Source organism: Bos javanicus, chromosome 1 (genome assembly GCF_032452875.1).
Source record: "Bos javanicus breed banteng chromosome 1, ARS-OSU_banteng_1.0, whole genome shotgun sequence".
NCBI lineage: Eukaryota > Metazoa > Chordata > Mammalia > Artiodactyla > Bovidae > Bos > Bos javanicus.
The window spans coordinates 147,830,405-147,842,001 of record NC_083868.1 but is presented as its reverse complement, the minus strand read 5'-3'; the positions used below and the strand labels follow the sequence as shown (position 1 = coordinate 147,842,001).

Sequence of the window (11,597 nt, the reverse complement as noted above, 5' to 3'; positions counted from 1 at the left end):
GCCATGGAAAAGAAAAGGTCAGCATAGCATAAGGATAATAATAATAATAATTCCAGTCAACATTAGCTACTTATGTTTTCTTTTTCTCCGCAGAGGATGGATCCCTGCCAGTGGAAGGCCGAAGCCAGCCCTTCTGCCTTTCTTGAAGCTAACCTTGGCTTCTCAGACAAGCCACTGCTAGGATGTTTTATCTGAGGCAAGTGCAGTCCTGAGCAAAGGCAAACTCATTCCTGGGATTTAGGGGAGGAACCTGAGAAATTTCCTTAATAGGAACCTCTACCCTATTTCCACTATGTCTGAAAAAATTCTCATCATAAGAGCCTCCTGGCTGACTATCTACAAATCTCCCTCCTCTTTAAAAATTGTGGTAAAATTCACAAAACACAAAATTAGCTGTTTTATTAAAGTGAAGACTTCAGTGGCATTAGATACACCCACAACACACCCATCTCTAGTTCCAAAATATTTTCATCACCCCAAAAGGATATCTGTACCCACTAAGCAGTCCTTTCTCATACTCCTTATCTCCAGCCCCTGGAAACCACAAATCCACTTTCTGTGTCTATGGGTTCACGTGTTCTGGTCATTTCATATATAAAATCATACAACATGTGGTCTTTTGTGTCTGGCTTCTTTCACTTAGCATAATGTTTCAAGGTTCATCCACATTGTAGTGTGTGTCAGTACTTCATATATTTTTTTTTTTTAAGTGACTGAACCCAAATTTCATCTGTGGATGGTTGGATAACACCTGCATGCATGCTAAGTCACTTTAGTCATGTCCAACTCTTTGTGACTCTATGAACTGTAGCCCACCAGGCTCCTCTGTCCATGGAATTCTCCAGGCAAGAATACTGCAGTCGGTTGTCATGCCCTCCTCCAGGGGATCTTCTAGACCCAGGGACTGAACCTGTGTCTCTTACATCTCCTGCATTAACAGGTAGGTTCTTTACCACTAGCTCCACATGGGAAGCCCGGATAACACATGGTGGTGTGTATATGCCAACTCTCTTTTAAATGACTTTTCAAGCAATTCGGTCACTCAGTCGTGTCTTTGCAACCCCATGAACTGCAGCACACCAGGCCTCCCTGTCCATCACCAACTCCCAGAGTTTACTCAAACTCATGTCCATCTAGTTGGTGATGCCATTCAACCATCTCATCCTCTGTCGTCCCCTTCTCCTCCTGCCCTCGATCTTTTCCAGCATCAGGGTCTTTTCAAATGAGTCAGCTTTTCACATGAGGTGGCCAAAGTATTGGAATTTCAGCTTTAGCATCATTCCTTCCAAAGAAATCCCAGGGCTGATCCCCTTCAGAATGGACTGGTTGGATCTCCTTGCAGTCCAAGGGACTCTCAAGAGTCTTCTCCAACACCACAGTTCAAAAGTATCAATTCTTTGGCGCTCAGCCTTCTTCACAGTCCAACTCTCACATCCATACATGACCACAGGAAAAACCATAGCCTTGACTAGACAGGCCTTTGTTGGCAAAGTAATGTCTCTGCTTTTTAATATGCTGTGTCAGATCAGTCACTATGCTGTGTAGGTTGGTCATAACTTTCCTTCCAAGGAGCAAGCGTCTTTTAATTTCATGGCTGGAATCACCATCTGCAGTGATTTTGGAGCCCAGAAAAATAAAGTCTGACACTGTTTCCACTGTTTCCCCATCTATTTGCCATGAAATGATGGGACTGGATGCCATGATCTTCGTTTTCCGAATGTTGAGCTTTAAGTCAACTTTTTCAGTCTCCGTTTTCACTTTTATCAAGGGGCTCTTTAGTTCTTCTTTGCTTTCTACCATAAGGGTGGTGTCATCTGCATATCTGAGGTTATTGATATTTCTCTTGGCAATCTTCATTCCAGCTTGTGCTTCTTCCAGCCCAGCATTTCCCATGATGTACTCTGCATATAAGTTAAATAAGCAGGGTGACAATATACAGCCTTGACGAACTCCTTTTCCTATTTGGAACCAGTCTGTTGTTCCATGTCCAATTCTAACTGTTGCTTCTTGACCTGCATACAGGAGTTTTAAATGATCTCAAATGGAGGACACAACACATGGGACCATAGCCACAATATCTTACTTTGAATATGAATATCTGATAAAATGACTTTGGACTAAAAGGACCAGGGGAAATTGTAGAGTGGAGGAGGCAGAGGAATGAAGGTGGAAGAGCCAACTATGTTGTAGAGGAGGTCTAGCTGTGGTTTGAGTTCTAGGAAGTTATTCCGACAGGGTCTCTCTGACTAAATGCAATGTTGCTTTGCTGAATGTAGAATCAAGACTCATGCAGCGCTTGTTCTCACAGATCAGTGGGCTCCAGAAGTTCTGGGTGAAATAAAACCTACCCTTTCTTTATGCAGCACATCTCTGGACCAAGTCTTCACTGGAGGAGTACCATAGTTGAAGAGCACATGACCTCATCAGCTCCAGGTGTGTACAAGGGATGCTGTTGATGGAAGCTTCTCCCATGTGACTCCTGGTGACACTTACCTCAGAAGCATGATCTTTACAGAGTTGAGTTGTTTGCCTTCCTAATGTGAAACAATCAAATACTTTTGGAAGGAAATAGTCCAAGAGTCAAGAAGACCGATTTCCCTCTTCATCTTTATTGGAACTTAATTTGCTGGCAATTATCATGTCTTTATCATACACTTAGAGTTTCATTCATTTACACTCCAGGAAGAATGATGAATCTTTATAACATTTTCATTTAAATTACTGATGCTTCAAACCATGAGCCATTCATTTCCTGCTCTCTTGACATTAGTAATTGGCTATGTCAGGTAGGTGTGGGTTTGAGAAAGCCGTTTAGCTGGCAGGAGGAGTGATCACTGTGGGGATCATGCTGCTATTTTTTCCCACAGGTAATTATCAGCCATGTAACACAATAATATCTGCATTGGAGCACACATTTCAGTTCAGTTCAGTCGCTCAGTCGTGTCCAACTCTCTGTGACCCCATGGACTGCAGCATGCCAGGCTTCCCTGTCCATCACCAACTCCTGGAGCTTACTCAAGCTCATGTCCATCAAGTCGGTGATGCCATCCCCTTCTCCTCCTGCCTTCAATCTTTCCCAGCATCAGGGTTTTTCCAATGAGTCAGTTCTTTGCATCAGGTGGCCAAAATATTGGAGTTTCAGCTTCAGCATCAGTCCTTTCAATGAATATTCAGGACTGATCTCCTTTAGGGTAGACTGGTTGGATCTCTTTGCAGGCCAAGAGACTCTCAAGAGTCTTCTCCACCATAGTTCAAAAGCATCAGTTCTTCAACATTCAGCTTTCTTTATAGTCCAAGCCTCACATCCATACATGACTACTGGAAAAACCATAGCTTTGAATAGATGGACCTTTGTTGGCCAAGTAATGGAGCATACAACTGGGTCCCTAAGTACAGCTGTTTTCTCTAGAAGTCAATGTCAGAGTTAGGGTGTGGGTTGTCTCTATAGGGGTGTGTATATATATAGGGTTTTTCTAAAGTAGGTGCTGAAATACACATAGGTATTTTACTCTACTTACTCTTTCCTTTGTGCTTCCTGTAAGCATCCAGCTAGTGGCAAAATATTTTACCAAATGCTGCTTGTCAGAGGTTTGCTCTTAAAAAGGCCAAAGAGAAACAGCTACAAGGAGAGGATGGACAAAGGGAATTTAAGTGATATAAGATGTGCAGTCATCAAAATCTAAAAAGCTTACATTGGAAATGATCAGATACCTCACTTCATTGGCAAGAAAACCAATCTGAGTTTGGCAAATATTTGAGAGGGTGTACCATGTCTTGGGAGATGTGCTGTACTCCCCCAGAGACTCCGAGAAGAATAAAACATGGATCTGAACCTCAAGGAATATTCAGATTTACTGGGGAAGAATGAGCGTTAAACATTAAATCGTAGTCAAAACGGGCTAAGTGTTCTAATAAGAAAGGAAAAAATGATATAGGAATTTAGAGGAGGAAACCATTCATTCTTGGAGAAGAAGGTGGGAAATGCTGAGGGTGCAAGGAAGGGACCTTTGGGGTACGTTGAAAGGGGAAGGGGGTTGTCAGGTGGAGAAGGAAATGGCAACCCACTCCAGTATTCTTGCCTGGAAAATTCCATGGACAGAGGAAGGTGGTGGGGTACAGTCCATGGGGTTGCAAAGAGTTGGCCACGACTGAACACATCAGCAAGTGGAGAAAGAAGGCAGGGTGGTGAATTTCTGGAGTGGTCATACTAGCAGATAGCAGCTGGCTGTTAGACTGTTAGAGCCATTGAAAAGGCTACTGAAATATTTTGGGAGATTGATGATAAGGCAGTGATGGTGGGGAGTGTTGAGCAGGACTGACTGAGGCAGACGTGTTGGAAATAAGTGATGGCCATTGGGAAACCCAAGATGCAAGAGTTTAGGGAGAGAGGCAGGAGACCTCGTTTCCAGTTTAGGTAAACAGGTGAATATTAATACTCTTAATGGAGGTAGAGTTTTGGAGAGGAATCAATTTGGCTGTGGTCATTCTGAGCTGCTCGGAATTATATGTTGGGATTGTGCATCAGTGTTTAGGATAATACCTATAGACCAACTCTGATGGTCTATGGACAAACTGATGGTCTATAGGTATTAAACACATCTTATTCTAATTTTAAACAATTAGCATTTTGGAAAAGGCCTTAGACTTTCTGGCATGTAAGTTGGAAACCTTCATTAATGCATTCTTCATCATATTTTTGGTTCAAAGAAATGATATCCCCTCATTAATATTTTAGTATTTTATCTGGTGATGTACTTTGTTTCTATTTTACCATCCCAGTTAAATTATAGCCTACTACTAACATATTGCAAACCCCTGGAATGGAGCTTATGTTTGTAGGGCCAGTATAAAGTGTTACTTAAAAATTCAAAGTATATTAAAGGGAAACAAATAGTTACTTGCCAATCTCTCTCTCTTTTTTTTCCTATGAAAGACAAAGTAGTCACTAGGTAAAATAACCAGTGGCCTGATGACATTATTCAGTGTTTGTGTGGTGGTAGGGGAGGGGGCTGGGCTTCCCTGGTGGTGCAGGGGTAAATTCCATGAACAGGGAAGCCTGCTGGGCTACAGTCCATGGAGTCACACAGAGTCAGTCACAACTGAATGAGCATGCGCACACACACGTAGGGGAGGGGGTTGGTGTTAACAATTGGACATTGCTTCCATCTGCCTTTTCTGCTCATGACATGCCATGGCTCCCCGTGGATGCAGGGATAAAGTCAAAAAGTCCCAGGCTGATTTTCAAGTCTCCAGTAGTCTGGACCCCCTTCACGTCTATGACCCATTTTGTATAAATATCACTAACAACTCCTTTTTGAGTCTGCTTGGTCTTCTACCATCACTCAAATAGGACACAGGCATTTCTGCTTTGGTGTCTGCTCAGGCTTGTCTGCATCATCTTTGTGTCCAGAGCCTTCTCAGCCCACGATGCTGATGACTCGGCATATTAACTGATGGGTGATGTGAAGCCAAGGACAGTTTCCAATATGATCTGATGCTTTGTTTTATTCAGGAGGGTGTCTCTGGGACAAGAGATCCTGGTAGGTGGGGTGGGAGGCTTTTCAGGGGTCCACTGAGTGGGGAGGAAGCAGTGACAAGCTGAATTCTAGAGGAGAGGAGTCAAGTTAGACAGATATTTCCGAAACCGTGTCAACATTAACCAATGGTCCTTGATTGCTTTTCAGATTTCTCTTTTAGATGTCAAAGATGAGTCCTTTCATGGAAAGAGGGAAAACAGGAAGAGAGACAATGAGAAGCAAAGAGAAACGTCCAATCCTGTTTGGGGCAAATCAGTTCATACTGTCTGGAATATCCAGGTGGATTTGGTCAATTAGAAGCTGAGAATGCCACTCTCAAGAGAAGCCAGAAAAAAGGGCTATAAAATAACTATAAAAAGCACCACAAATATTTGCATGCTAATTGTGGCTTCTAAAGTCTTTGAGGGGGGCTTGAAAACTGTTTGTTTTTCACATAGTTTCAGCATTATTCTTGCCATCTTATTTTCAAAATACTGTTTGCAGTATCTACAATGAAAATGCTTGCTTAGCAGTCTAACCCATATTAATCACAAATTCCAAATTCATGGCATCAGAATTACAAGAAGTTTCATATTATATAATTAGAAGAAGATTCCAGTCTTTGGTTCATTGACTCTGGAGCCATATTACAGTCTTGTTATATTCGATAATGACATAGCAGACATTCTATCAGAACTTGGATATCTGGAGAGAGATTCCAAAATGCTTTAATCTTGTCGCAAATCAGAGGCAGCTGCTTCTTATAAAAAGGAAAGCTCGTGTTTGGATGGTGCACAGAAAGCCAGTGTGACTTATAGTCTTAAATAGCAGATTTTGGGGTTTTTGGTTGGCAGGTGTTCTCCATCAAGCAGCCCTGTCCCCTTGCTGATTCCTCTTGGTTTTATTTCTTTAGACTTCTCCCAAACTGCAAATTGCATTTGTGTAACGAACTTGATCACAAGCACTTAGGCATTTTATGGTGAAGTCTGAGCATTATCTGGAGACTTTTACACACTGGAGAAAACGGATACATGGAAAATGTAATCCGAATACAACTTGTCCTCTCTGAGCGCAGGATAACTAAAGAGAGGAATGTTGTTATCTTCAGTCAGTCAAGGGCTGCAAGCTTCGAGTGCTGAGCCTACAAACCTTCTGATGGTTCTATGATGACATGAAACTGCTGTCGTAGAAACTCTAAAACTAACAAGGGTATTAGCTTCATTGATTTTCTGAAAATGGGAAAGGGAAAAAAAAAAGTGCTCGGCTAAGTCCAGGAAAGAGATTTAATACAACTGTCTTTTAATAATATTAAGTTTCCTAGAATCAATATTTTCACCCCCTCATATTATACCATGGCTTGCTACCCACCAGTTGCTATGTAGGAGAATGGGAATCAATAGAAGGCTTACCTTCTTTGGAGACTGTCTCAAAGGCTTGCATAATGGAGCACAGATGAGGAAGAATGAAATTGAATTTTAAGTACACTGACATTATGCTATCATCTTCAACCAGGGGAATACAGATTGTTCTGGGGCCCATGGGACCCATGAGGCTCAGGGCAAAGAGGTACCAGGTACAGATTGGTTCACAAACTCCAGTGTCTGTGGCTTCCTCCAGGGCTGCTTTACAAAATGATAAATCCAGGACTTAGGGGGGAGCACTCCTAAAAATATCTTCAAACACTTCCAAGCAGTACTTGATGAGTACTGTTTATGATGTGTTAAGTTTAACTTGAGTGGCTTTAAAATTATACCAGATCCAGTCTGTGTTAACTCAGACTCTGATGCTGAAACCCGTTTCTACTTAGCTTTATTTTATTTTTCTTTTTTTCAGAAATTCAAATGGGTATTTCTTAGCTGATAAAAAATAACTCTTGATAGAATCACAAAAAATTATTTACAGTGTGAGAGTTGGACTGTGAAGAAACCTGTGTGCCAAAGAATTGATGCTTTTGAACTATGGTGTTGGAGAAGACTCTTTTTTTTAAAATTTTATTTTATTTTTAAACTTTACATAATTGTATTAGTTTTGCCAAATATCAAAATGAATCCGCCACAGGTATACATGTGTTCCCCAACCTGAACCCTCCTCCCTCCTCCCTCCCCATAGGAGAAGACTCTTGAGAATCCCTTGGACCGCAAGGAGATCCAACCAGTCCATTCTGAAGGAGATCAGCCCTGGGATTTCTTTGGAAGGAATGATGCTAAAGCTGAAACTCCAGTACTTTGGCCACCTCATGAGAAGAGTTGACTCATTGGAAAAGACTCTGATGCTGGAAGGGATTGGGGGCAGGAGGAGAAGGGGACGACAGAGGATGAGATGGCTGGATGGCATCACTGACTCTATGGACGTGAGTCTGAGTGAACTCCGGGAGTTGGTGATGGACAGGGAGGCCTGACCTGCTGTGATTCATGGGGTTGCAAAGAGTCGGACACGACTGAGCGACTGAAATGAACTGAAGATGACATTTAAAATTTTATCTACAGAAAATACTCAAAAACAGTACAAAATACCCAAACCTCAAATTTTGAGAGAGGGTAGAGCACATTAGTTTTTGAGTGTTGATTAATAGTGCTTTTTGTCTCTTAAGGGGCTTCCCTAGTGGCTCAGATTGTAAAAGTGTCTGTCTGCAATGAAGGAGACCCAGGTTTGATCCTTGGGTTGGGAAGATCCCCTGGAGAAGGAAATGGCAGCCCACTCCAGTATTCTTGCCTGGAAAATCCCATGGACTGCGGAGCCTGGTAGGTTACCGTCCACGGGGTCGCAAAGAGTTGGACACGACTGAGCGACTTCACTTTCACTTGTCTCTTAGGAGGTTGACTTGAAAAAAAGCTATGGAAATGTTAATATGATACTGATATCACATTATTTTACATTGAGGATTTAGTGCCCACAGAAACCTAGGAGGCCAGGGAAGCAGATGGAACGCAGGGAGAGAGTAGACCCTCCCCACATTTTAAAGGGACAGCCGTGGAAAGCAAAGCGGGTTCTTCTGGACCACATGTGCTCACAGCTCATGCAGCGGGCACTCTGACTTTAGCCTAGGGACGGTCTGCACCAGCCAGGAAACACAGCTGCCCTGGAGGTGGACAGCAGCCCCATTTTCTAGGAGAGAGTCACTGTTCTGAGCACTTATATTTGAGCTGGAACCCCAGAAGACTGGGAACTTCCCAGGTGGCTCAGTGGTAAAGAACCTGCCTGCCAATGCAGGAGACGCAGACTCAGTCCCTGGGTCAGGAAGATCCCCTGGGGAAGGAAATGGTCACCCACTCCAGTATTCTTGCCTGGAGAATCCCATGGACAGAGCAGGCTGACAGTCTGTAGGGTTGATAAGAGTCAGACACGATTGGGTGCCTGAGCACACACGCCAGCACCCAGGAGACTGAAAGGTGGACTTTTCTTTACTTCTTTTCCATCCTTACAATTCCAGAGCTGTGTTCTTCTAATCTCCTACCCGCAACCTGTGTGAGGAAGGCCCTAGAAGTTCTGCAGGATGCCTGGGACTAAGCGAGGGTTCTGTTCATGGTGCAGAGGAAGTCTGCTTCCACTCTGAAGAGTGGGTAACAGACCTGAGAGCAAGAGAGCAAAACAAACAACAAACCAAATCCGGAAACAAGGTACTTCCTTTCTTCTTGAGATGGTAGCCTGCAACCCCCAAGGTTCTAATGTTTGGAAAGGATTGTGAAACATCCACAGCTGAGTGAGTGGATAGGAGTGTCACCCTGCACCCTGGCTGGTGTCAGGGGTCAGGGGCCTTGATTGGCCTCCGGGTCCTCCAAGCCCTGGGTGTATGAGTCAGGCTCATCGATCAGCATGGCTGCCCACAGCTCTTTTATGATCACAGAGTGCCCTTTTGTGCAGTTCATATCACTGGGGCAGATAAGATGTGTGACTCTTCCTAGGAGCACTGTGCATGCTCTAAGTCTTCGGCCATGCCAACTTCTTGTCATGATGCATTGGCATGTTAGCCAACAAGGAAACAAACCCAGCTTAAACGGAGCTGAGAGGTGGCCCATGCTTGGGTCTGGGAGCAAATAAGAAGCCAGCTGGTGTCCCCTGATTCTTTCCTCATATCCTCCCATCTGTGTTGGACTCTCCCATTGCTCCATCAAGATGGGAGAAATTTTGAAGGGATAAAGTGACTCTCCTTTTGGGGGTCTTTGTTTTTCATCTCTGTCCTTCCCCATCTCATTCTGTCACTTTATCTTGCCGCCCACCCCATTTATCCATTTGTTTCTCTTCCTCTGTGTCCTTCTCTGAAAATCTGCTTTTTTTTTGGTTTGTTTTTTTGATTCTCTGATCTTCTTTATCTGCTTTTTAAATGTATCCCTGTCTTCTGCTGTAGACGGTGATTTGTGTTTCCAGCCCCTGGTGTGCAGTAAGGCTTTTCTGAAAAAGATTCCTCCAAAAGCTCATCCTGTAACGTGTTTCAATTTGGGAAAGGAATCTCAGAATCATTGATAAGTTTCATGTATATCAGCATTTTTTTTTTAAGCCTAGTGATCCAGATGAAACTTTTCCAGCCTTTTTTTTTCAAGTTTCACCTCCCTCCAAGTTGCTGCCACTATTGATGAGACATTTGTAATTTGATTCAGGCAGCCTGGTCCGTGCAGTTATTACTGTCTGTTAGTCTACAAACTCCAAAATGATGACCTTCTACACATTGACACAAGATTAATTATTACAGCGCTACATGCCAACTTTAACTCAAAAATTATATGTTTGTTTGCTGACTCGAATCTGAGCCAGAAAGCACAAGTTTGGGCTTTTTCCTTACAGAACTCTGGGTACAGCTTCAGCTGGGCATTCTGGCCTCAGCTCATTACCTGTCCTTGATAACAAAGCTTTCCTCCCAAACAAAGGGCTTTCCTAATTCAGACGCTTCCCTCTCAGACTTTAGTGCCGTTCTGCTCACTGGTTCTGGCAAGATGACCAGCTCTACTGACGGGAGTGTGTGTGCTCAGTCACTCAGTTGCATCCAACTCTTTGTGACCCCATAGACTGTAGCCCGCCAGGCTCCTCTGTGGGATTTTCCAGGCAAGAATACTGGAGTGGGTTGCCATTTCCTTCTCCAGTGAGGGAAGAGCTGTTCACAATGGTCCACCTTCTACTCAGATTGGCATCCTTTAACTCCCTTCTCCAGAAAGCATCCTTCAGTCTCTGTCTTCCAAATGAAGAATGTAACAGCTTTTCCTGTTCATGGGAAAAATATTACTTCATTGGAGTAATAAGTTTCTCTATGCATTGAAATGTAGGAAAAGAAAGAAAATTGATTTCAGTATAGGTATTATTTCACCATATGTGATTTATTTATAGTTGGTGTTCAATATCCTAGTGTTCCTGGGATGGACTTTTGCTGAAATGAATTACAATGGGGAATTATCAAAAACACTCTTTTTGTTATTGTTTAAATAGAGTGTGTGTGGACAGATTGTATGATCTCAGATAACCTCTCCTATCTTTAAACGTTGTTGCTGCCCCCGTCTGTGTTCATCACTTTTAATGTGATGCATCCGTACTGTGTAGAGTCACTTCGGTGGCTCAGTGGTAAAGAATCCTCCTGCCAATGCAGGAGTCTCGGGTTTGATCCCTGGGTTGGGAAGATCCCCTGCAGAAGGAAATGGCAACCCACTCCAGTATTCCTTCCTGGGAAATCCCGTGGACAGAAGAACCTGGAGGGCTACAGGCTATGGGCTCACGAAAGAGTTGGACACGACTTAGCGACTAAACAACAACATATAAGCGATATCATATGATATTTGTCTTTCTCTTTCTGATTTGCTTCACTTAGTGTGGTAATCTCTAGTTTACAATATGGTCTTTTGCATCTGGCTTCTTTGACTTGGCATAGTATTTCCAATGTTCACATATGCTGCATGTAGTAGGCAGACATCAGGACTCCCTCTTTTTGGCTGAATGATATTCTTAAATTAACTTTTTTTCCTTGAATGAATATTATTATTTTGCGTCAGTGTTCAGAAGATGGAAGACTCCTACATGAGGACATTTTCTCATCACTCACATAACCAAGTACAGGAACTGGGCAATATTTGATTTTACTTGATATTTGAGCTACCTTCA

The 11,597-nt window shown here is 43.0% G+C and overlaps 1 long non-coding RNA gene across 2 annotated transcripts in view; it reads left to right on the top strand.

Moving 5' to 3' along the window:
• The window catches only part of LOC133251695 (uncharacterized), a 128,464-nt gene extending 117,202 nt beyond the window's left edge, over positions 1-11,262 (top strand). Inside the window, exons 4-6 of one of the 2 annotated variants that reach the window (XR_009737742.1) lie at positions 94-940; positions 2,364-2,433; positions 5,685-11,262. This is a non-coding gene — a long non-coding RNA (uncharacterized LOC133251695). The remainder of the gene's footprint in view (positions 1-93; positions 941-2,363; positions 2,434-5,684) is intronic. The other variant, XR_009737744.1, reaches the window with a different exon arrangement.
• Positions 11,263-11,597: the final 335 nt, after the last annotated feature.